Raw genomic sequence first — 26,786 nt, forward strand, 5'->3', positions numbered from 1 at the left:
AATAGCATTTTTCAGGGCTGGCCCCTTTTGAGATGGCTGTTAACTCCAACTGTAGACTTTATTTCATGATAGTATGTTCTCTAAATATGTTATATCTGAAAATTAAAGTGAAAGCAAGTGAGATGTTGGTTTCACCATGTCTGGGTTGGCCAGAAGCACACAGCAAGGGCATTATATTGTGTTTTAGATGTTGTCCTTTAAAGAATATGTGTATCTCAGTGGAGAGTGGAAGGAGCTGGTCAAGGATCTGAGAGAGAAGAATTATGAGAAAGGAGAGGAATAAATGGGTGACTTGATCTCTGTCTTCATCTGCCTGATCCACCTTCCAGTATTGGAAAGGTGAAATTCAGTTTGATTACAGAAGAACAGCTGGGTCCCCTTGATGGGCTTTTCAGCCAGGTGACTTGAACCACATTTAAGAGAATTTCTAGTGAGCAATCTGCCCAAGGACTGCATGGCTGGCCTTGGAAGGGAGTGAGCTTCCTGTCCTGGAAGTGTTTCAGCTGATACTGGAGAATGTAGATGAGATGGGAGCGCTGGGGAAGAGGTGAAGCTAGATGAAGCTCAGTGGTTTCCTTCCAACTGTGAGATGCTACTTATTTTATGAACAGCACACTTAAAAATTTCAGGATACTGTTCAGGAGGCCAAAGCTAAAATATATCTAAGTAAACTCTAGTTGGTCGATGGATTATACACACACCACACACACACCCCCCACACCATCTTAGACTCACAAATGATAAATGCCAGGCTAGTTTCGGGTTGTCTTTGAAGTTTATTATTTGCAGGTGTAGAAGCTCTTAGTTTTAGCTTGTAACGTTTCGAGACATGAAGTGCTGTCTTGAACTGTCTTTGATGATTTGATGTTTATACATAAGGTCTGCTGTGAATTTGGAAGGCACTGCAGTCACTCTTTTAAAGATCAGAGGAAGGCTGGATGAAATAAATTAAGAGTTTTTTCTCTATTTTGTAGATTCTTATTCTAGAGATCTGCCTAGAGATCTGCTTATGGAAAGAGGGAGAGTCATGGCATTTCGTGTGAACTCATGAGCCAGTGTGAGGTTTTCCTATCATTAGCTAATAACATATATTTAAAATCACATAAAAGTATGTTGCCTATGGTTTGAATTTTTATTTCTAAATAAATTAGAGATAAAAATCTGTGGTTTCTAGTTCAAGGATATTGTACGTAAACACACAAATCATGTATCTGATGTGGATTTTGATGTCATTAAAGAGAAGTGGCAGCAGCCAGGCATAATTAGCTTTCCTCCCTCTTTCTTAGTTGCATCGGTCTTTTGCCTTTATGTTGAAAGGCCACAGTAGATTTTGACTTTCCTCCTCTGACTGCCAATAATTGTAAAGTTTGAAATGTTTTTAGATAGGTAGTTTCAGCCCCTGTCTTTTTTCCTGGTTCTCTTGCTTTCACTGCTGGTTCCCAAGACTCAAAATTGAGGCCAGATGTGTGTCAACACTGAGAAACCCTGACTGGCCCTCTTGTTCTCTCCCTCCTTGATATTAATGCATGAAGGAAACTGCGACACCAGGCCACTGTTAGTGTTCTATTATTTCTGCCTGTTGTTCTCTTGCAGGTTCTAAATGAGATTGGCATGTATTGTTGTTGTGTGCTTTAAAATTTGAATATTTAAAGCAGCACTTTCTGATAACACCATCTCTGAAAACATTATATATAAATATATGGATATGCTGCAGATTTTCAATTTTGATTATTTTATTTTGGGAGGAGGGTTGAGTGTTTTTATTTTTATTTCTTTATTGGCATATGAAAGTGTTAGTCACTGAGTCATGCCCGACTCTTTGCAACCCCATGGACTGCAACCCACCAGGCTCCTCTGTCTGTGGGATTTTTCAGGCAGGGATACTGGAGTGGGTTGCTTTTTCCTTCTCCAGAGGATCTTCCCGACCCAGGGATCGAACCTGGGTCTCCTGCACTGCAGGCAGTTTCTTTACCGACTGAGCTATGAGGGAAACCCTATTGGAGCACAGATGATTTATAAAATTTTGAATATTTTTAAATGAGATTTTCTTGTGTAACATTTTACCCAGAATCTAAGGCTAAATGAATCACCTATGTATCTACATGCATGTTAACAGTTGTTTTAACAGTGAAACAATAAATGAAAAGGTATAAAATATAAGCAACAGAAACAACAGAAATCAAATTTTGTGAAATATAAAAATTATAAAGCGTGCTAAGCATCCACAATAAAACTACTTTTAATGTTTTTAAATATCAATTCTTTCCCCCTCTGTATTTGTACATATGATGTGGTCATTGATTGCAAACTAGGGGAAAATTCAAATTCTTACAAACTAGGAATATTAACTCTTAGTATTTTTGGTATATGTCTCTTCATATATTTAAATACATTGATATTTTTCATATTGTTAAAATTTTAATTTTTAGTAATTTTCTTATTTTAAAAGTGATACTAATACAATTCAGAACCTTTGAAAAGATAAACATAAATAAAAAATTGACAGAAAGCTTTCCACTTAAAAATAAACATTAACCATTTTTAAACTTTTTTTTCAAGTATGAAAGTGAAAGTCACTCCGTTGTGTCAGACTCTTTGTAACCCTATGGACTATACATGTGTATACATGTATATGTAATTCCATGGAATTCTCTAGGCCAGAATACTGGAGTGGGTAGCCTATCCCTTCTCCAGGGGATCTTCCTGACCCAGGAATCGAACTGATGTCTCCTGCATTGCAGGCAGATTCTTTACTAACTGAGCTATCAGGGAAGCCCTTTTCAAGTATGTGCATCTATAAATGCATACTTTTTTAAAAATTATAAATACTAGAGTATATAGTTGTTTTGTTGGTTTTTTATGGTTAAAAAAACTTAGAAATGTATAAAACTTTTTTTTGGTAATAATTGCACTATTAAGTTTGTTTTGGTTTGAATTTCTTTTTTATTGATCTTGCTGTTTCTTATATCTGAGGATTCGTATCTACCACCAGTTCTGGGACATTTTTGTTCATTAGTTCTTAGAGTAATACTTCTGGCAGTTTTGTCATTCTGACTCTCCATTTAGATGATTCTGAGACCTTTTCAGTATCATTCCTGCCTCTGAACCTCACTTTCAAATTCTCATCTCTGAGGCTCTGTCTGTTTTATGTGATTTTTTGGGGTAGTAACAGTCTCATTTACTAATTTTCTCACCAGTTGCACCTAATCAGATATTTATCTCATGCACTCATTTGAAATACTATGGTTTTCATTCCTACAAACTCTACTTGAATCTTTTTCAAATTTGCGTGGTCTTAAAAAAATTGCTTTTCTTTTACTATATCCTCTTGTTAAACATAGTAAACATTTTTATTTTATAGTCTGTATCTGATAATTCCATTTTCTGTGGACTTTATAGGTCTGATTTTGCTATTTGTTGTTTTGTGTGTCTCTGGTATGTTCTGGCTTGCTTCTTCATGTGTTCTGTGAATTTTTTCTTCTTTTTTCCTTTTTGTACATGAGCTCATGTTTCTAGGAACTTTTCCTCTAGTAATTCTTTGAGAGCTTAAGGTGAAATAGAACAAACTTGTATTTGCTTCTACTGATGCCTTAAAGTGAAAGAAAGTGAAAGTGAAGTCGCTCAGTCGTGTCCGGCTCTTTGCGACCCGTGGACTGTAGCCCATCAAGCTCCTCCGTCCACGGGATTCTCCAGGCAAGAATACTGGAGTGGGTTGCCATTTCCTTCTCCAGGAGATCTTCCCGACCCAGGGATCGAACCCAGGTCTCCCACATTGCAGGCAGACGCTTTAACCTCTGCACCACCAGGGAAGCTTCACTGATGCCTTAAAGGGCACTATCAATTCATGTCCTGCCGCTACTGCTGCTGCTAAGTCGCTTCAGCCGTGTCCGACTCTGTGCGACCCCATAGACGGCAGCCCACCAGGCTCCCCCGTCCCTGGGATTCTCCAGGCAAGAACACTGGAGTGGGTTGCCATTTCCTTCTCCAATGCATGAAAGTGAAAAGTGAAAGTGAAGTCGCTCAGTCGTGTCTGACTCTTCGAGACCCCATGGACTACAGCCCACCAGGCTCCTCCATCCATGGGATTTTCCAGGCAAGAGTACTGGAGTGGGGTGCCATGCCTTCTCCGCAATTCATGTCCACATCAGTTTAAATATCAGTTGAGTTTTTTGGATGGCCGTAGCAATTGTATGAATTCACGCCTCCAGTGTAATATTAGGGGCAAGTGTCTGGGTATAAATCTTCAGAGAAGGCGCCTTCCTGCCTAGATCCGAATCTGAGACAGTCATGTTTCTTTATCCTCTCGCTATGTGACATAGGTTAGTACTTTCCCCCCTTTACACTTATTAAGGGTGAAATGTCCCAGCTTTTTGATCTGACTTTAACTTCCCACTTGATTTCTGCTTGTAAAAGTCAAAAGTAGGGGTCAGGTAGGATTGGGATACACCTGGCTGCTAGGCTATGTGCTCTTCTACCTTGACTGATGTCTTGACATATTTAGCCATATTTGTTACTTTTTGGCCAACTTGGCTAAGCATTTGAAAAGGTAGGTAGGGATGTATGTGTTGTGTGTGTGTGTGTACACACATTTTCGTATGTTCACACACCCAGAAGTTTTAGATGTTTTTTGTACTGGGAGAGTTTTCAGGGTATTTTTTCTTCAGTATTCCTGGAAAAGAAATCTACAGTATGACTTTTTAATAGTACGGCATAATTCATCCCTCAATTATGTTTCTGTTTACTTAAATCATCTTCTTCCTTGGGACCTTAGGTAGCTTTCAATTTCTGTTGCAAAGGATGCCCTCATTTAGATATCTCAGCATAGGTTGCTGCCGTTTCCTCAGGATAAATATCTTGAAGCAAAATTGCTGGGTCAAAGGGTATACTTGCCTGGTTTTGGGTAGATATTACCAGCGTCACCCTGAAGGATGAGGGTAATTGTTCCACATGGAGACTTCCTCACACAGCGCTTGCAAATGCCATGCTTCTTTAACCGCTGAGTATTACACACACATTCCAGGGGAGATGGCATTTTATTTTTAAAATTCAGATTTCTTTCATCATTGGAAAGGTTAAGTATAATCTTTTCTTAGCATTGAACATTTGTATTTCTTATAAAGTTTGGGTTCATGTTTGTAATCATTTTTCTTCTAGGATGCTTATGTGCAGACTTTTTGTTTAAATTATATACTTAATACATAGAATTCTTTAAAAATTTTAAGGTATTAATGGCTTTTCATAAGATTTCTTTTCAGTGTGCATTTATTTTTCTTAAATATAAAGAAGCTTTAAATGTTAGTCCACTTTATCAATCTTTTAGGCTTCTTATTTTGTTATTATGCTAAAATAGCCTCCCTTTACTCTAGGATTATATAAATGTTCGAATATGATTTCTTTTAGGTATGTTAAAGCTTTGTTTTTCATTGAAAATTTATTTATTTGTTTATGTAATGGGAAGGTCTGTCTCTCACTTTATACCGTTGTGGATTTCTCATTCAGGTTGATTTGCCTGTTCCTGTTTGGTGGTATGTTTTAGATAAAGCCAGATCGTTTGGGCATTTCTTCATGTTGAGGCCGTAACTTCTGAAAATGGAAATGACATAGTATAGAATTGGCATGATATGAAATTGGGAATGTAGATGCTTATGTAGGCAGTGGTGATTTCTGAATCCATGATGAGAAAAGCAGGGGAGCGTGTTGATAAAGAGGGAATGAGTTAAGGGATGTGGTAAAGAAGAAGACTGCTTCCCAGTGGCTCAGCGGTGAAGAATCCACCTGCCAACGCAGGAGATGTGGGTTTGATCTCTAGGCTGGGTAGATCCCCCGGAGGAGGAAATGGTGACCCACTGCAGTATTCTTGCCTGGAAAATCCCACTGACAGAGAGCCTGGCAGCAGTTCATGAGGTCGCTAAGAGCTGGACACAACTGAACGCACAACAGAAAGAAGGTTAGCTCTCAGGCTTAACCATCGTGGGGTCATCTTCCCACCCGTTTCTATGTGTTTTCTGTTGTCCTAATTGCCATTGGAAATAGAATGTGTGGGATGGACCAAAAGGCTCTTGAATTGTCAGGGTTTGCAATGATTTGAAAAAGCTGGGAAGACTTTATTATTACCTACACTTTGTTTTTTGTGTGACAAGGCTTTTCTGCATGCAGTGGGTGCTCAATCAGTGTTTGTTGCCTGAATGAATGAATGGAGATTCCCTGGTTAGGAAATAGAACCATGTTTAAAATACTGTATATTTTGGAGTAAACCAATTTTTTGGTTCATTTTTTATTTCTAGTGGCTCTCTGCGTTCTTCTTTTGTCCACCGTGCCTTTTATGAAGACTGTCTGCCAGACACACTGAACATTAGGATAGAAAAAAAAAATAATTATGGTGCTGACTTTGTCCTCAGGGAGCTCAGAGTCCAGTAATTGCTTCACAAATAGATAGAGTTTAGTGCGATGAAGCTGTCCCTTATGTGCGTGGTGCAGCGATGATGTTATATAAGAGGGCATGACTGACATGATATGAGGGCTGCTGATGTGTATGGCGGGGGTGACTAAGATGGAGACTTCTGAGACTTGATAATGAAAGATTGAAAAATAAAGGAAAGTTTACCTTGTGGATAGGCAGTGGAAGAGGGCATTCCAGTCCGTGAAAATAGACCATGAAAAGATAGGAAATAACATGGTGTTTTTTAGGAACTCCAGGTGGTTTGGTTGGTGAATAATGGACAATGAGGCAGAGGCCAGATCATGGGAAGTCTTATGGTGTGTCTGAAGGAATCTGAAGTTTGCTTCTTCCCTCCCTCCCAGTTGTTAACAATTGAAAGGATTTCCACAGTTTCTTTTTTTTTTTTTCCTAGTTAGATCATTAAGGGAGGTTAAACTGGAGAGAGACAGAGAAGTGAACTAAGATGAGAGATAGAGACCCTTACGATTGTCCTGGGGAGATGACCTGAACTAAATAAAGTGACTGGAGGGGAAAGAATGGATTTGAATTCATTGAAAAGTGTAGTCAACAGGATTTAGCGACACGCTCAGTGTAGGAAAATAAGTTGTGTTTGGGCTATTTTTGAATTGGAGGTTTTAAAATTATAGACGGGTCAGTTCGAGTGTGGGAGATTAAGTTCTGGACTAGCGATGCACATTTAAGAGCCATCAGCCTGCAAGTGTTTGTGGGACCCATTGCCATGAATAAGATGGCCTAGGGAGAGTTAGCCCCGGTAGAAAAGGGCTAAGCAAAGGACTTGGGGGTGCACCAACATTTCCGGGCTCTCACAGGAAGAGCATCCTGCAAAGAGGCCTGAGAAAAAGCTAGCAAAAAGTTGGATAGGAATCAAAGGAGCATACAGTCATTAAGTAGGGCAAGTTTTTAAGACAGTGATTAACAATGTAAAAATGTCGTTAACGACACAAGTAAGATAAGGACACAGAAATGTCCTTATTTAGAGGAAGAGGATCTTCGCTCAAAATTTTGAGCAGTGAGGGCAGAAGCCGTGGTCCACCATAAGAGGATGCAGAAGAAGGGAGCACAGCCTGTTCCTTCAGTATTCTTGGCCTTGAAAAGGAAGAGGGTGGGGGAGGGGGCAAGGAGCTAGGGAAGAGGAAGTAGTGGTAGCTGGGGTCAAGGAGTATTTCTTTCTGTATTCTTTTTAAGTGGGAATTACAGCATGTTTTTATTCTGAGGGCTAGGAACTGAAGGGAGAACAAAGCTGAAGGTCCAGAAGACCAAATAATTGAATGAAGTCAACTTTGGTTCTAAACTCGACATGGCCAGTTGGGGACAGGGATGGGTGGGAGAGATGTCTTACAAAGTCAGTGTTGGCCAAAATTGGTGACAGTTCCTGTCATTAGAAGATACAGGGTTTCAAGGCGAGCATTTCACCAGCGCATATGGGCACGAACATTGGTAACTGTCTGGTAGCTATCTATTGGTGTGTGCCACATGCAGCCTCGATTATGTCCTCATGGAAAAATTGGCTAAGTCTGAATAGTTGGAATAACCTTTATTGGATCACTGCTATGTCTTTAACACTACAAACTGTATAAGAATGTTAAATTTTCTTTGGAATAATACTCAAAGGTGTTTGTAAGTAAATTTGGTTACATTTGGGTTATTGCTAAACAGCCCAGTTCTGATTTCCATTACGTTCTTGTTTCTTTGAACTACAAGAACCTGAAGTACAGTCAGAGGTTTTGGGGGATGATTACTAAGATATGTGGCTGCAGTATCTTGTCTTCACCTCCACAAAGACTGTCTAGTTTTCATGCTCCAGCTCTATGGGATCGTGCTTCTGGGAAGGAAGGAAACTCCTGACCCCGTCAAGTTGCAGGGGTACCTGGATGACGCTGTCCATTCTGTGATTGCTGCCACCACTTTTTAGTTACTGCCCCTTGAATAACAGTTTACCTTACTCTATTGAAACACCTCGAAACAGAGAGAAGTTTTCTTTTAAAGTAGGAAAACTCTTTGAGCTATTTTCAGAGATGTCTTCATGTTTATATCTCTGTTTAGTGCCAAAGATAGCCTTTCTCTTTCAATTAGTGATACCTTCCATTAAGGGGCTTCCCTAGTGGCTCAGAGGTTAAAGCGTCTGCCTGGAATGCAGGAGACCCGGGTTTGATCCCTGGGTTGGGAAGATGCCCTGGAGAAGGAAATGGCAAACCACTCCAGTACTCTTGCCTGGAGAATCCCGTGGAGGGAGGAGCCTGGTAGGCTACAGTCCATGGGGTCGCAAAGAGTCAGACACGACTGAGCGACTTCACTTTCACTTTCTGTTAAGCAAATTACATTAGGTTACCCCAGAGGATGGGCTCTAGGGTGTCTCGTGTACCACCATGCTGGTGTCACTGTTGCCAGCCTTTAGCTTAACAAGCATTGTGTGCCCCTATGAACTGTCTCCAACCGTGGAGTGTTCTGGATTGTCTACTAAAATACAGGGATTGGGGCAGCCATAGTCTCTCCTTCTCTGTTTGAGAATAGATATCTGTGGTTTAAATACTTTCCTGTAGAACCACAGGACTTAGGGATTTCCATTCTAAATGACCTGGATTCTCAGAGTTCCTGATTTAGGTATGCAAGATAGCTTCTTATAACCAGCACTTGTTTATTTGCACAAGCCTAGAACTTTGAACGCTTTAACCTCTGAGCCACCAGGGAAGCCAGGCTTCAGCAACACGTGAACCGTGAACTTCCAGATGTTCAAGCTGGTTTTAGAAAAGGCAGAGGAACCAGAGATCAGATTGTCAACATCTGCTGGATCATGGAAAAAGCAAGAGAGTTCCAGAAACACATCTATTTCTGCGTTATTGACTATGCCAAAGCCTTTGACTGTGTGGATCACAATAAACTGTGGAAAATTCTGAAAAAGATGGGAATACCAGATCACGTGACCTGCCTCTTGAGAAAGCTGTATGCAGGTCAGGAAGCAACAGTTTGAACTGGACATGGAACAACAGACTGGTTCCAAATAGGAAAAGGAGTGCGTCAAGGCTGTATATTGTCACCCTGCTTATTTAACTTTTATGCAGAGTACATCATGAGAAATGCTGGGTTGGAAGAAGCACAGGCTGGAATCAAGATTGCTGGGAGAAATATCAATGACCTCAGATATGCAGATGACACCACCCTTATGGCCGAAGGTGAAGAGGACCTAAAAAGCCTCTTGATGAAAGTGAAAGTGGAGAGTGAAAAAGTTGGCTTAAAGCTCAACATTCAGAAAACTAAGATCATGGCATCCGGTCCCATCACTTCATGGGAAATAGATGGGGAAACAGTGGAAACAGTGTCAGACTTTATTTTGGGGAGCTCCAAAATCACTGCAGATGGTGACTGCAGCCATGAAATTAAAAGACGCTTACTCCTTGGAAGAAAAGTTTTGACCAACCTAGATAGCATATTGAAAAGCAGAGGCATTACTTTGCCAACAAAGGTCCGTCTAGTCAAGGCTATGGTTTTTCCAGTGGTCATGTATGGATGTGAGAGTTGGACTGTGAAGAAGGCTGAGCGCCGAAGAATTGATGCTTTTGAACTGTGGTGTTGGAGAAGACTCTTGAGAGTCCCTTGGACTGCAAGGAGATCCAACCAGTCCATTCTGAAGGAGATCAGCCCTGGGATTTCTTTGGAAGAAATGATGCTGAAGCTGAAACTCCAGTACTTTGGCCACCTCATGGGAAGTGTTGACTCATTGGAAAAGACTTTGATGCTGGGAGGGATTGAGGGCAGGAGGAGAAGGGGACGACAGAGGATGAGATGGCTGGATGGCATCACTGACTCGATGGACGTGAGTCTAAGTGAACTCCGGGAGTTGGTGATGGACAGGGAGGCCTGGCATGCTGCGATTCATGGGGTCGCAAAGAGTCGGACACTACTGAGCAACTGAACTGAGAACTTTTAAGTTTGGAAAAACCACGTATTTCTGGAGCCTGTCTTTTGTATTCCTCTTTTACTGATAGTTCTTTGTTCTTTCGGCCTTGGCAGGAAACATCCTATCTCTGTTGGTGGCTTTAGATCTTCTGGTTTATCTGACTTTGATTAGGGATAAAAGAATGCCTTCCTATCTAGCTCTCAGAAGACAATGGATATTGCTTTACACTCACCCTCACTATTCCCCATCCTTTTTTTTTTTAATAGTTTAATTTTTAAAATTGAGATTTAGTTGATGTGTAACATTATATTGGTTTCAGGTTATAACATAACAGTTCAGTATGTGATATAGTTTACATTTTTTACTTTAGTTTTTTGCTTTTCAGCCAACTTAATTAAAAAAACTTGTAATAGCAATATCCACTTATTTATTTATTTTATCTTTATATTATGGTGCAGTAAAGTTGATTTACGATATTGTGTTAGTTTCAGGTATACAGGAAAGTGGTTCGGCTACGCATATACATATATCCATTCTTTTTCAGATCCTTTTCCCATATAGGTTATTACAGAATATTGAGTAGAGTTTCTTATGTCCTTGTTGATTATCTATTTTATATATAGTAGTGTGTATGTGTTAATCCCAAATTCCTAATTTATCCCTCCCCTCAACCTTTCCCTTTTGGTAACCATAAATTTATTTTTGAAGCCTGTGAGTCTGTCTTTTGCAAAAAGTTCATTTGAATAATTTTTTTAGATTCCATCCCCATCCATTGTTAGTTTACATCATGTGACACTTTCCCTATTTTAAAAGACAAATTCTTTCTGAAATATGTTATACTTGCTTTTGGTTTTGTGTGATTAACTTTGACATACAGCAAGTGTTGACTGGTAAAATTAATTGTTTATTTTGCCTTATAATAACTACAGTACATACTGATTTACTGATTAGGGTATAGATTGAGATGGATTAGAAATAAGGTTGAAAATTGATTTCTCAAGGGAATTTTATGAGGATAGGAAAATAGATGAATATAGATGAATATGTAATTAGAACTCTCTTCCTCTTTAAGGAACATAGGACATCTCAGTGCTTCCATGTGTTTGGTTTTAATGTATTAAAAGTTAGAAAACATGGTGAAAAAGAAGGGTTAGCTATGAGCTTATTATAATTACTTGTCTTGATGTTTACATTTTTCTTGATGCATCTAGTTAGGTCTCATGCTGACTCCAAAATGGCAGAACTCTCTGGAGAGCCCATTTGGTAGAATAAAGCTTCTTCCATTTGAATTGAAAAGTGGCAACGTTTCTTTCTACATCATGGTTTTTGTGCACAGTATGCCTGCACAGCCCAAGAGAAGTTTTTGCAGAGATGGAAATGTTCTGTTTCTGTACGGTCCGCATCTGGCAAGTGACCGTCATTGAATAGTGCAGGCTTTGACTTTGGAGTTAAAACCACTCCTCATTTGCTAGCTGTGTATCTCCTGACTAGTCTCAGAAAGGTTCTTCTTCGGGACAGACACAGCTGCACACCAAGGCACACAGCTGGGCAAGTGGTCCATCGCTGGCTGCATTCCGGACCTAACTCTCCCACTTAGCCATGTGCCCTTGTGAAGTGACGAGGCCCACCCTCCTGACTACCACAGAGGTTCTGCACCTTGACTGCTAAAACAGGAGAAAACCCTGACCCCGGATCCCTAAGAAGTCTTTCCAAGGAAGGGGGTTCCCGTTCTTTCCTGAGTTATAAATCAGTGCTGAGGGGCCTGGCTAAGGACAGGAAAATTTTCGTGTTAAAATTCTCCCTCTACCCACATCGGTTAGAACTAGACTTCTGTTCTCCTATATTCAGGAGGCCACAGGCCAGACAGTGGATTATTTATTGTACTTACTGATTTGGGCTTCCCTGGTGACTTAGCAGTAAAGAATCTGCCTGCCGGTGGAGGAATCGTGGGTTTGATCCCTGGTTCGGGGAGATCCCCTGGAGTAGGAAATGGCAACCCATTCCAGTATTCTTGCCTGGAAAATCCAGTGAACAGAAGAGCCTGGGGGGCTATAGTCCATGAGTCACAGAGTTGGACACAACTTTGTGACTAAACAATACCACCACTACCAACTGATTTATGAACAAATGTCTTGGCATAGAACTTATTAAAGTGATGGGAGAAAGGGAAAATAGTGGATTACTGTCTGGTCGTTGCTGCATTTCAGAAAGCAGAGCTGCATGGTAAGGGGTTGGTCCCTGCTGCTCTCTTTGGTCCCCAACCCTTTTTTCTGGAAAATGAGGTAGAGTGGGGAAGGTCTGATCCTTCCAACTTACTTCTTCCTGTTTGTTTTCATCACGCAAAGCATTCATTGGACACTGATTGCTTTCAGTTCTGCTCCGTCTTCACTGCACTTTAGATATTACTGTACTTAATGTATATTGTTCCCAGGTTCTTATAAATGGCTGCCTACTCTTCTTGATTTCTTAGCCATTTTGAGTTTTTGCCTTTTTGTCTTTATTTACATGCGTTTCAACTGGAAATTGGGTGGGAACACATCAGGAAATTTAGGCTTGTAGCATTTTTATTCAGAAGTCGGTTTATGACCATTTACAGTATGAGTTCTTTAATCATAGCTTTTGATCATGAGGAAATGCCTCTGGGTTGAATTGGCAGATCTCAAAGATTTTGGACATTAATGTTGCTTAAGAGGATTAACAGAAAGGCACCGAGAGTCACATGGTATACAGGAATTACCTTTTAACAGATCAGATTCCACTTGCAAATGATATAAAACATGTGTCCACACCTCTCTGCCTTTTTTCAAATTTATAATTTAATAGCTTTAAAGAACCCTCTATATATATGAGTTAGATATTGCCTTTCCAGTAGAGCTATAATATCTTATGCTCATGAACAGGAAACGAATTTAAGAAGCCTCAGATGTGTTGTCCAGTCCTTTGCTAAAGGAGAGCTTGGTGTGAACGCTGTCGAAACGTAAAGCAGTTGCTTTTGGCAGACATGCTTCACCATTCAGATGGACAGCATTAAACAGCTCCACTCCGCAGGTCACTTCATGTGATAATGTGATGGGTACATCGCAGCTCTTTATTCCTATGGACACACACTGGGATCAAGTCCTGCTCAAACACATGTTCTTAGCCTCTTCACTAAGTGTGTCTTAAAAGAAAAGTGTCCAAGGATTATATATCTGCCCTGCATTTTTCTGTGGCGTTTCAGTTAAAAGTCTTTATTGAATAATCCAAAAACTCCTTCCTGAGAAAATTCCTAGCTATCCTCATCCTTGAATAGGTGAAATGACCCTCAATTTGGATTGTAATCCAATTGATTTTGTTAAAGTTCCAAATGCCTGGAGTCAAAAGTACATGGAACTGGTGTTAGATTAATAGACCGACCTCTTAAACTTCAGGCACTTATCAGAGACTTCAGTCTTGAGTCATCAGCTTTTCTAGTTCTCTCTAAGGCTATTTGAAGCAACTGATAATGTTATCGCGTAGTATTAAATGGACAGTCCAGTGAGTATTTCTCAAAGTGTGGTCCCAAGACTAGCAGTACCTGTTAGTAAGTACAAATTCTCAGGCCCATCTCAGACCTACTGCCTCAAAACTTAGAGGGTGGAGCCCAAATACTGATTGTTGGAACAAGATCTCCAGTGAATTCTGGAGGCTGCATGCCACAGTTTGAGAATCGCTAGTCTTATATAGGAGTTATCACATCTGGCTTTCAGCCTAGGCTTATTTTGGATAATTGTTAAAATGAGAATTCTTGGTTCCCACCTGTACAGAGTCTGATTCAGTTGGCCTCAGTTAGGGCCAAGGAATCAGTGCTTCTGTGTTCAGTGGCAAAGCCTGGTTGGGGAACCTCTGCTTTCCCTTTGTGTCAGATTAGTCACTCTACATAGAGAATCCAATACTCTGGTTCCTTTGTAAAAGTCTTTCTAGAACTCTTGATTTAAGACAATGGCATATAATCAGAGGTTACTTCTGGATTACTTAAGGAGACTTAGAAAATACAGGAGACTGGGTTCTACTATATCAAGAGGTCAGGTTAGGAGTGAAAAGTGCTTGCTTTTGTGTGTATTGCTGTTTTAAGTTCATGGGTGAAATGCCTCCTGAGAACCATGGATTTTTATTTTCAGATTTCATTGAAATTGATAGAAGTTATCATGTCATTTATATTTCTGTTAATTTTTTACTATAGAACTATTACTAGTATTTAGTAGAAGAGAATAGTATCTCTCTCCTGATAGTTAATGTGCAATTCTTTTTTTCTTTTACTTTAATTAACAGAGAGCTTAGAGTAAAGTTTTGTACAACATTTTGAAATAATCTATTTCTTTTGCCCACTTCAGTCTAAGACTCTTATTTTTTTCCCATTTCTTTGCAATATTATTGATACATTGTGTAAGCTTAAGGTGTATAGCATGATGAACAGATACATGAATAGGTTGCAAAATCATTATTGCAATAAGGTTAGTTAACACATCCATTATCTCAAAAAATCAGCTTTTCGAGGGTGGTGATGGACGGAGAAGCCTGGTAGGCTGCAGTCCATGGGGTCTCCAAGAGTCGGGCACGACTGAGCGACTTCACTTTCAGTTTTCACTTTCATGCATTGGAGAAGGAAATGGCAACCCACTCCAGTGTTCTTGCCTGGAGAATCCCAGGGATAGAGAAGCTGCCATCTATGGGGTCGCACAGAGTCGGACACGACTGAAGCGACTTAGCAGCAGCAGCAGCAGCAGATAGCATTTAAGATCTACTCTCATCAACTTTCAAGTATATAATGTAGTATGTTAATTACTATCTGTACATTAGATCCCCAGAACTTAACTCATTTTATAGCTGGAAAGTTGTATCCTTTGACCAATGTCTCTCCTTATCCCCCACCCACTTGCCACTGATCACCACGAATTCTACTATTTCTATGAGTTCGCTTTTTTAGATTTCACAGATTAAGTAAGATCACATAGTATTTTATCTTTCTGTTTCTGACTTACTTCGCTTTGCATAGTGCATTCTGGGTTCATCTGTGGTGTGGCAAATGGCAGGATTGCTTTCTCTTTTATGGCTGAATAATATTCCATTGTATATATATTATATGCACCATATTCTCTTTACCCAGTCACCCAGTGATGCACACCTAGCTTGTGTGCATGTCTCAGCTATTACAAATAATGCTGCAGGAGACATGGGAGTCTGGTTATCTCTTTGAGATAGTGATTTTATTTCCTTTGGCTGTATACCCAGAAGTGGGATTGGTGGATCATATGGTAGGTCTATTTGTAATTTTTTGAGGAAATTCATATTGTTTCCTATAGTGGCTGAACCAACTTACATTGCTGTCAGTAGGGTACAAGGATTCTTTTCTCTCCATCATGTTGCCAAAACTGGTCTCTTTTTGTGTTGGAGAAGACTCTTGAGAGTCCCTTGAACTGCAAGGAGATCCAACCAGTCCGTTCTAAAGGAGGTCAGTCCTGGGTGTTCTTTGGAAGGACTGATGCTAAAGCTGAAACTCCAGTACTTTGGCCACCTCATGCGAACAGTTGACTCATTGGAGAAGACTCTGATGCTGGAGGAGGGGATTGGGGGTAGGAGGAGAAAGGGACAACAGAGGATGAGATGGCTGGATGGCATCACTGACTCGATGAACGTGAGTTTGAGCGAACTCCGGGAGTTGGTGATGGACAGGGAGGCCTGGCGTGCGGCGGTTCATGGGGTTGCAAAGAGTCCGACACCAACTGAAATGAGCTGATTCTGAGGTGTGAGTTGATACATTGTTGTTGTTCGGATTTGCATTTCTCCGGGGACTAGCAATGAACTTGTTTTCACGTATCTGTTCTGCATGTCTTCTGTAGAGGAATGTCTATTCAAGGCTTTTGCCCATTATTAGTTGTTTGTTGTTTTGACATGGTTGTATTAACCCTTGATCAGATAGATGGTTTGCAATTTTTTTCTCCGATTCCAGACTGACTTTTCATTTTGTCGATAATTTCGTTCCGTGTGCAGATGGTTTTAGTTTGATGTAGTTCCACTTGTTTTTGCTTCCATTGTTTGTGCTTTTGGTGCTATATCTGAAACATCATTGCCAAGACCAGTGTGTCTAGGAACGCCTTCCCTATGGTTTTTCTAGCAGTTTTATAGTTTGGGGTCTTTTCGTATCATTTGCAGGTCTTTTTCTTCATCCACTCATTCATCTGTTGCTGGCTACTTGTGTAGCTTCCATGTCTTGGCTGTTATAAATGGTGCTGCTGTGAACAGTGGGGTGTCTGTATCTTTTCAAATTCGTGTTTTCATTTTATCTACACAAATGTCGGGAAGTGGAATTGCTAGATCATATGGTAGCTGTGTTGTTAGTTTTTTGGGAAACCTCTATACTGGTTTTCACAGTGGCTACACCTGTTTACATTCCCACTAACAGTTGTTGCAGAAGAGCTCTCTTTCCTCCATCTCCTCCCAACTTTTGTTGTTTACATTTTAATGATAGCCATTCTGACAGGTGTGGGGTGATATCTCATTGTGTTTTGATTTGCATTTCTCTAATAATTAATGATGTTGAGCATCTTTTTATGTGCCTTTTGCCATCTGTCTGTCTTCTTTGGAAAAATATCTATTTAGGTCTTCTTGTCTATATTTTGATTGGGTTTTTTGTTTGTTTATATTGAGTTGTAGGAGCTGTTTATGTATTTTGCACATTAACCCCTTATTGGTAGTATCATTTGCAAATATTTTCTCTTATAGATTGTCTTTTTTGTTTTGCTAATGGTTTCCTTTGCTGTACAAAAGTGTTTAATTAGGTTCCATAGAGAATAGACTGGTACTTGCCAAGGGGGTGGAGGATGGGAAAGAGTTGAATTGGGAATTTGGGATTATCAGATACGCACTGGTATATATAGAATGGATGAACATCAAGGTCCAACTGTATAATACAAGGAACTATATTCAATATCCTGTGATAAACCATAATGGAAAAGAATATGAAAATGAATGTATCTGTATAACTGAGTCACTTTCCTGTACAGCAGAAATTAACACAACATTGTAATTCACCTATACTCGAATAAATAAATTAAAAAAGAAAAGTTTAATTAGGTCTCATTTGTTTATTTTTGCTTTTATTTCTTTTGCCTTAGGAAATGAATCCAAAAAATATTGCTATGATTTATATCAGTGTTTCTATGTTCTCTTATAGTCATTTTCAGGTCTTAATTTAGGTCTTTAATCCATATTGAGTTTATTTTTGTATATGGTGTGAGGAAATATTCTGATTTCATGGTTTTATTTTATATATATTATATAATATAATAAATATACAACACATATTGATATATGTAGTTGTCCAGTTTTCCCGGCACCACTTTTGAAGAGACTGTCTTTTCTCCATTGTATACGCTTTCCTCCTTTGTTTTAGGTTAATTGACATAAGTGAAAGTGTTAATCATTCAGTCGTGTCCGACTCTTTGCAACCCCATGGACTGTAGCCTGCCAGGCTCCCCTGTCCATGGGATTTCCCAGGGAAGAATAGTGGGAAATTCCTTCTCTAGGGGATCTTCCCGACCCAAGAATTGAACCCCGGTGGGTGTATTTGTGGACTCTTGCTTTCTCCTTCGTTCATTGATCTGTGTGTCTGTTTTACTTATTGTAGGTCTGAAGTCTGGGAGCCTGATACCTTCAGCTTTGTTCTTTTATCCCAAGATTACTTTGGCAATTTGGGGTCTTTTGTGATTCTGTATGAATTTTCAGATGATTCTAGTTCTATGAAAAATGGCCAGGGCATTTTGATAGGGATTGCATTAAATCTGTAGATGGCTTTGAGTAGCATAGCCATTTTAGCAACATTAACAATCTTCCAGTCCTACAGCATGAGATATCTTTCTGTTTCTTTGTGTCACCTTCAGTTGCCTTTATCAATATTTTATAGTTTTCAGAGTATAGGTCTTTAACTTTCTTGGTTAAATTTATTCTTAGGCATTTTATTCTTTTTGATGTGATTTTAAACAGGATTTTTTTAAACTTTCTCTTTGTGAGGGTTAATTACTAGTGTATAGAAAGTCAACAGATTTGTGCACGTTAATTTTGTATCATGCAACTTTGCTATATTCATTTATGCTAATTGTTTTTCAGTGGAGACTTTAGGATTCTCTGTATAAGGTATCATGTCATCTGCAAATAATACAGTTCTATTTCTTCTCATCCAGTTTGGATGCCATTTATTTCTTTTTCTTGTCTGATTGCTGTGGCTAGAACTTACAATACTATGTTAAATAGGAGTGGTAAGAGTGGGCATTCTGTCTTGTTCCTGAATTTAGAGGAAAGACTTTCAACTATGAATATGATGTTAGTTGTGGGTTTATCATAAATGGCCTTCATTAAGATTAGAGATGTTTCTTCTATACTCACTTTGATGAAAGTTTGTATCATGAATGGATATTGTGTTTTGTCATATGCTTTCTTGGCATCTGTTGAAATGATCATATGATTTTTATCATTACTTTTTTTAATGTGATGTACCACACTGATTAATTTGCAAATGTTGAACCATCCTTGTGTCCTTTTAATAAATTTAGTTTGATCATTATGTATAATCCTTTTAAAATATTGTTGGATTGGTTTGCTAATATTTTGTTGAAGATATTTGTGTCTCTATTCATCAAAGATATTGGCTTCTAATATTCTTTTTTTGTAGTGCCTTTGTCTGATTTTGATATAAAAATAATGATGGCCTGGTAGAATGAATGAGTGTGTTCTATTCTCCAGTTTTTTGGAATAATCGGAGAAGGATAGGTCCTAGTTTTTCTTTATATGTTTGATAGAATTTCCTTGTGAAGCCATCTGGTCCTGGACTTTTGTTTGTTGGGAGATTTTTAGGTTTTTTTTTTTTTAATTTCAAATTCAATCTCACTTTTAGTGATAGATCTATTCAGGATCTATCTGTTCCTTCTTGATTCACTCTTGGTAGGTTGTATGTTTCTCGAAATTTGTCCATGTCTTCTGGGTTGTCCAGTTTGTTGGTATATCATTGCTGTAATATTCTCTTATGATTTTTGTATCTCTGTGGTATGGGTTATTAGTGCTCCTCTTTCATTTCTTAATTTGCTTATTCAAGTCCTCCTTTTTTCTTCTTGGTGAGCCTGGCTAGAGATTTTGTTGATTTTGTTTATCCTTTCAAAAAAACAACTCTTGGTTTTATTGACCTTTTATACTGCATTTTGATACGTGTTTCACTTATTTCTTCTCTGATCTTTATTATTTTCTTCTGCTGAATTTGTACTTGATTTGTTCTTCTTTTCTTGATGCTGTATATGGTTATGTTAGGTTGTGTATTTGAGGGTTTTCTTGTTTCTTGAGGCAAGTCTGTATTACTGTAAACTTCCCTCAGAGCTGCTTTTGCCCCATCCCACAGACTTTGCAGTGTTGTGTTTTCATATTTTCTGATTTCCACATTGACCCATTGGTGTTTTAGTAGCATGTTGCTTAGTCTCCTGGGGCTTCCTGATAGCTCAGTTAGTAAAAAACATACCTGTAATGCAGGAGACCCCAGTTCAATTCCTGGGTTGGGAAGATCCCCTGGAGAAAGGGTAGGCTACCATCTCTAGTATTCTTGGTCTTCCCTTGTGACTCAGCTGGTAAAGAATCTGCCTGCAATGTGAGAGACCTGAGTTCAGTCCCTGGGTTGGGAAGATCCCCTTGAGAAGGGAAAAGCTACCCACTCCAGTATTCTGGCCTGGAGAATTCCATGGACAACATGTTTGTACTTCCTCTGAGGGTATGCTGGTAGCTTTCACCTTAGTAGGGGGTGGGGCTGGAAATGGAGGGTCTAGAGCTGAGCTAGGTATGACATAGGACTTCCTCTCTGCTCAGTGGCTGTCACTGACCTGTTGGGGATGAGGTCTTATCCCAAGTTGCTGGGGCAGAAACCCTGAGGGGTGAGCTCACATTCGCTCTGACCTGCTTACTCCCCAGGGCACGTGTCCACTTCTATAATCTCCCTTTTTCTCTGGATCCACTCTCAGGGGCACAGATCCCAACCTGATTTTTCTTCCCTTCCTGATTACTTTTGCGTTTTTCTTATAATTTTGGATGTATAGGAGTTCTTCTACCAGTTTCCAGGTTTCAGTGAGGATTGTTCTACATGTAGGTGTATTTTTTTAAGTATTTGTGGGGGACAGTGAACTCCATATCCTCTTACTCAGCCATCTTGATCTTATTCACCATGCTATTTTGATTACCATAGCTTTGTAATGAAGCTTGAAATCAGGAATTGTGATGCTTCCGCTTCATTCTTTTTTCTCAGAATTGCTTTGGTTGTGTGAGGTCTTTTGTGATTCCATATCAGTTTAGGATTGTTTGTTCTATTTCTGTGAAAAATGCCATTGGAGTTTTGATCTAGATTGCGTTGAATCTGCAGGTGGCTTTGAGTAGTATGGATAGCGTGTGTTAGCTGCTCAGTTGGGACCCTCTTTGAGACTCCCATGGACTGTAGCATTTCAGGCTCTTCTGTCCATGGAATTTTCCAGGCAAGAATACTGCAATGGGTTGTCATTTCTTCCTTCAGGGGATCTTCCCAACCCAGGGATCGAACCCGAGTCTCCTGCATTGCAGGCAGATTCTTCACTACTGTGCCACCTGGGAAGCCCATATCACAACCGTATTAATTCTTCTGATCCATGAGCACAGGCTATCCTTCCATTTATTTGTGTTTTCTGTTTTTCTCATCAGTGTCTTGTAATTTTCAGTGTATAGATCTTTCACTGCCTTTGTTAGATTTACTCCTAAGAATTTTACTGTTTTAAATGCTATTTAAATGGACTTTTCTTTATTTTTCGTATATTCATTTTTAGAGTATAGGAACAAGAACTGATTTTTGTATGTTGATTTTTATATACTGCAATTTTACTGAATTAGTTTATTACACCTAGAAGTTTTTTGATGGAGTCTTTAGGATTTTCTTTATATAAGAGCATATCATCTGCAAACAGAGACATCTTTACTGCTTTCTTTTGATTTGAATGTGTTTTATTTTTATTGTGTAATTGCTCTGGTTAGGACTTACAGGTCAGTGTTGAAAAGAGGTGGTAAGAGTGGGCATTCTTGTCTTGTTCCTGATCTTGGTGGGAAAATTTTAATCATTTTTTACCAGTGAGTATGATTTAGCTGTCAGTTTATCATGTATACCTTTTATTATGTTGAGATATGTTCCTGCTCTACTCAGTTTTGAGTTTTTGTTTTTAATCATGAGTGTGTGTTAAATTCTGTTAAATGCTTTTTTTGCATGTATTGAGAGGGTCATATGATTTTTAGCCATTATTTTGTTAATAATGGTATATTGTGCTAATAGATTTTGCATTATGTTGACCCACTCTTCTACCCTAGAAATAAATCCCACTTGATCATGGCATCTGACTTTTCTAACGAGTTGTTGAATTTGGCGCGCTATAATTTTGTTGAGAATTTTTGCTTCTACATCATCCAGAAGTCTGCTTTTCGTGAACTATTCTTACTTGGCTTTGGTATCAGGGTATGCTGGTCTTGTAAAGTGAGTTTGGGAGTGTTCCCTTTGCTTCAGTTTTTTGGAAGAGTTTGAGAAAGACTGTTATTAATTCTTCTTTACATGTTTGATAAAATTTACCAGTGAAACCATCTAGTCCTAGTCTTTCCTTGTTAGGGGTGGGGGGTTGCTTACTTTTCAATCTCCCTATTGATCTGTTCAATTTTTCTGTTTCTTCATAATTCTTTCCTGGTGGATTGTGTACATTTCTACTGTATGTTTTCATTTCTTCTAGGTTATCCAATTTGTTGGCGCCTATTTGTTCACAGTAATGGCTGTTGTTCTTCTATAATATCTTATACACTGGTTGAAATGTGTTTGGAGATAGATGGGTTCAGAAACGAACTGGAGGTAGTTTAGTCACTCAGTCGAGTCGTGTCTGACTCTTTGCAACCCCATGGACTGTAGCCCACCAGGCTCCTCTGTCCATGGGGTTTTCCAGGCAAGAATACCGGAGTGAGTTTCCATTTCCTTCTGCAGGGCATCTTCCCGACCCAGGGATTGAACTCCCATCTCCTGTGTCTCCTGCATTGCAGGCAGATTCTTTACCCACTGAGCTACTGGAGAAGCCAGAAACTAAGTCAACGATGGAATATTTGCCTTTGCTTTGAAATGAGCTTCCTTTTTGGAGAACCTTTCCCATACCTTGGTCAGTATTTCTTTCTGTTTCCTCCAGATGATGGATGCACTACAATCATCAATTGCCTGGCTGTGAAAGAGTCAATGTTTCCTAGTACCAGGCACTGACATAGGCAGTAGGGGAAGTCTGGCTCATTTTGTTTCAAAATACACCGTACCTCAAATAAGTACAAACAGCTGCAATTATGGGATTGAGGCCAAAAGAAATCCGTGTGGTGTTCTGAACTCCAACTGAGAGGAGTTCATGTAACATGGATCTGAGATTAGGCTCCAAAACAAAACCATCAGGCCCCAGCGGGAGAAGTGTCCTTGCTTGTCATCCTGGTCACCTCCATAGCCATCACCCAAAGAAACTGGCGTGGTTTGAGGTGACCTTTTGTTTCCCTCTGGATCTCCTTCTCTGCGGCAGGGTGAATTCTACATTCAGTTTCTTGGAACCCACAACTACAATAGTGTAAAATGGCGACACCTTGGAACACAGCGGATTTATAGATGTCTTGTCTGCTTATTTTATTTCCATGACTTGGCTTAAAACAGCAATCACACTAAGTCTGGTCGTATAGCACACTCCTTTTCAAGCCTCAGGAAATTCTTGGTCAGGTAGAGGCTGCTGCTGCTGAGTCTGTGTGGTTGTTTCTTCATCTCCCAAGATTTTTTAGGTAATAACAGTTTAGCGAAGCCTTTTTTTTTTTTTCTGATCCCTTTCATAATTGGAATTTCACGTTCTAAAGCCTTATCTTTTCTTTGGAGTGGCCGTATGATCCCTTTCACACTAGTGAGAAGCTTTCTGTGTGACACTCTGCATCCTCCACATATCTGGATTTCCCCATGATTTTTTCTGGACGTTGAGGACAGCATCATCCAGGCTGATGGTTAGATGGTTAGAAGTCTAATTTAAAGTGTGCCTCACAGCTGTTTCTAGGTCTCCAGTTGGTTTTTAGGTCATATCTCAAGCAGAGGGACTTGTGGCTACTTGTGGTTTTATTATCTTCTCACAGCTTATAAAAAGACTTTTTTTCCTTTTCATATTCTGCTGCATTTGAGATAAACAGCTTCAGTGATAATTTAGAAAGATACCCTGTGTTACGTTTGAGAACTCGTTCATAAAAGGAAAACAAGAGTTTGAATACCATTCACGTGAAAGTTAGGGAGGAGCCCCCTATTTTTGTTGTTTATTTGTTATCATGGTTACTGAATTATTGTGAACAGAGAAAGAGTCATTTGATTCCCCTTGCTTCACATTCCTGATTTCATCCACAGGGTAATAGTGTTTGAAATGTTACTCACAGCATTGTTATATTAATGAACGAGGCCAGCCTTTCCTTCTCTCTCAAAAGTGTATATGTGAATTCTCAGGAAAACCTACAGTCTTCCCATCTCCTTAGCCCAGCTGAGAATAACTCATCGCGCAGCACAATACTAGTTTCCTTTAGGTTTCCCTCTATTGCCTACTGTTTTAAAGTTATTGCCAAGAGGGACTTCACTGAAAAAAAGTGATGTTCTATTATAGCAAGAAAGGAAATGAGATGAAGTACCTCACTTTTCCCCCATCGTGAAGTAGATACTAGGGTTATATTCAACAGGTTTGATTGTTTTTGCCCTTAAAACTTTGAGTAGGATGTATAAGTCTGAACTTAGGATGTATGCTGATTAAAAAAAAAACAAAACCTGTTAATCTCTGATTTAATTAGAAGTTAGTGAAGGAAAGGAGATTTCTTATTTGGCTTTTGAACTCTGAAAATAAACAAAACTTTCATATTTTGAATAACACATTGTGGGCCAAACAACATCTGGAAGAGATTATTCTCACTAGCTGGCAGAAGGAATTTCATAATCCATCGTCTTCAAAGAGCGTGGTACCTTGTCACATTTTCCCTGTATCCTGGAAGCAGAAGACATTCTTTGGACCACTTTTGTGGGGTATCTGCCCTTTCTTTGTTTTGCATTGAATAATGTGTCTTTCTAATTCTGTATAATATTTGTTTAGCTTTTGGAAATACAGCAAAACTTGGTGGGATGACTCTGCCTGCCTTGTTTACTGTGGTCCAGACTTCTCCTTTTTCAAAAGACCTATCTGACTTTTGGCAGCATGCCTCTTATACTCTGCCCTTTGTCTGAGACATCTCTTCCTGTCTTCTCTAAAATCAGGCACATGTGTGTCTGGAATAGTCATGTAATTTGTAATAGTAACTTCTAACCAGATTTTTTAAAAAATGTTCTTTAATTCAGTTTCTTCTTGCGCATGCCTAGTCTTACGGTTAGTAGTGACACATGAATACTCTCTTTCAATTAAACACATTTTATTTGAGATCATGGGGCTTTTCTGCTGCCTCCCCCTGCTCCTCCCTTCCTCCTTCCTTCTCTCAAACTTACAGAAAAGTGGCAACTGCAGTACAGAAATGAAAAGAAACCTTTATCTTGCCAAGTCCATTAGGAATGAATTACTGACGTGATGTCTTAGCATCCTCCAGTACTTTATAATGTATTTCCTAAAAACAAGGACATTCTTTCACATAGTCACAAAACAATCATTTGACTTTGGAAATGAACATCATTGCTGTACTATCAGCTAATTTTTAAATCCATCGAAGTTTTCCCCAGTTGTATAAGTTGTTTCCCCTTACTAGTGAAGGATCCAGCTCAGAATCTTGTATTACCTGGCCATGCCTCTTGTTAGTCTTCTTTTAGCATGGGACAGTTTCTTAGTTTCTTTTCTTTTATGACCTTGATCTTTTAAAGAGATTATAGGATGGTTATTTTGTAGAATGTTCCTCAATTTGGATTTGACCATCCTCCCCCTTTTTTTAAAAATTAAACTCAGAGTTTGGAACTTTGTCAGGAATATCTCAAAAGTGATGCTGTGTTCTTCTCATTACATCCTATCAGCTGGCACACACCGTGTTGTTGTTCAGTCGCGAAGGTGGGTCGGATTCTTTGCGACCTCATGGACGAGCACACCAGACTTCCCTGTCCTTCACTGTCTCCCAGAGTTTGTTCAGACTTATATCCATTGAGTGGGTGATGCCATCTAGCCATCTCTTCCTCTGCTGCCCCCTTCTCTTTTTGTCTTCAGTCTTTCCCAGCATCAGGGTCTTTTCTAATGAATTGGCTCTTTGCATCAGGTGACTAAAGTATTGGAGCTTCAGCATCAGTCCTTCCAATGAATATTCAGGGTTGATTGCCTTTAGGATTGACTGGTTTGATCTCCTTGGAGCCCAAGGGACTCTCAAGGGTCTTCTTCAGCACCACAATTTGAAAGATCAGTTCTTTGGCACTCAGCCTTCTTTATGGTCCAACTCTCACATCCATACATAGCTACTGAAAAAGCCAAAGCTTTGACTATATGGACCTTCATCAGCAAAGTGATGTCTGTGCTTTTTAATACACTGTCTAGGTTTATCATAGCTTTTCTTCCAAGGAGCCAGCATCTTTTTAATTTCATGGCTGCAGTTACTGTCTGCAGTGATTTTGGTATTTGTCCCAGTTTCTGGTGATGTTTACTTTGATCATTTGATAAAGGTAGTGTCTTCTAGATTTCTTCACTGTAAAGTTACTGTTTTTCCTTTCTAAGTAATAAGAATTTTGTGAAACAGTATTTGGGTCTATGTAAATATCCTATTTCTTATCAAACTTTTATTAGTTAATTTGTATTATAATGAACTCATAAATTCCTATTTTATTCAAAGGGTTATAAATCTGTTCTGACATTCATTCTGAAGCTCAAAAATGTCCATTTTAGGCAAAGAAGGAACCCTGCAATCTAATTGTCTTTTTTTAAACATATCTTCATAATTCTTTGAGTGCTATCTGTCTTTCTGGCATAAGAACATGTTCCAAGTCATCATGTACTTCCCTGACCTCCAGCCCCGGACTCAAGCATTTCTCCCAAGAGCCGCTCCTTTCAGTAAAGAATGGTATTTAGAGACCAAGATGTAAGTCCTGGCACACTCATTGTTTTGGGGGTGTCACGCCTCCAAGTCCTCTGACTTGCATCCACACACATGTTACACCTCACTACTCATACTATTAAACTTCTGTTTTTATCGCTATAGCTCTTCAAAACCACGAGTCTGTACCTCTGTCCCCTCCTCTCCTGGACGCTCCCTTACCTTTTAGGCTCTGACAGGTGCTCTCAGCTGCCTTCCCAGGACCTCCTCCTCACCTCATTTAGTCTCTGACACTGCACTGAGTTGCTCTTGTGTTGTTACTGATGTATGTATACATTATAGTTGGTGCTCAGATTT

At 39.4% G+C, this 26,786-nt stretch overlaps 1 protein-coding gene and 1 non-coding gene across 5 annotated transcripts in view; both read left to right on the forward strand.

The window, feature by feature from the left end:
* LPAR1 (lysophosphatidic acid receptor 1) overlaps positions 1-26,786 on the forward strand; it is a 164,937-nt gene that overhangs the window by 26,940 nt on the left and 111,211 nt on the right. Inside the window, exon 1 of one of the 4 annotated variants that reach the window (XM_069575450.1) lies at positions 22,384-22,552. The exons of the other annotated variants lie outside the window; for them this stretch is intronic. The gene's annotated coding sequence lies outside the window, so the exon portion shown is untranslated. Of the gene's footprint in view, positions 1-22,383; positions 22,553-26,786 lie in introns of those variants that run through there. 4 annotated transcript variants of the gene reach the window in all.
* Positions 8,556-8,627, forward strand: TRNAS-GGA (transfer RNA serine (anticodon GGA)). Its single transcript has one exon. It is a non-coding gene; the product is annotated as a tRNA-Ser (tRNA).

Source organism: Ovis canadensis, chromosome 2 (assembly GCF_042477335.2).
Source record: "Ovis canadensis isolate MfBH-ARS-UI-01 breed Bighorn chromosome 2, ARS-UI_OviCan_v2, whole genome shotgun sequence".
In the NCBI taxonomy this organism is placed as follows: Eukaryota; Metazoa; Chordata; class Mammalia; order Artiodactyla; family Bovidae; genus Ovis; species Ovis canadensis.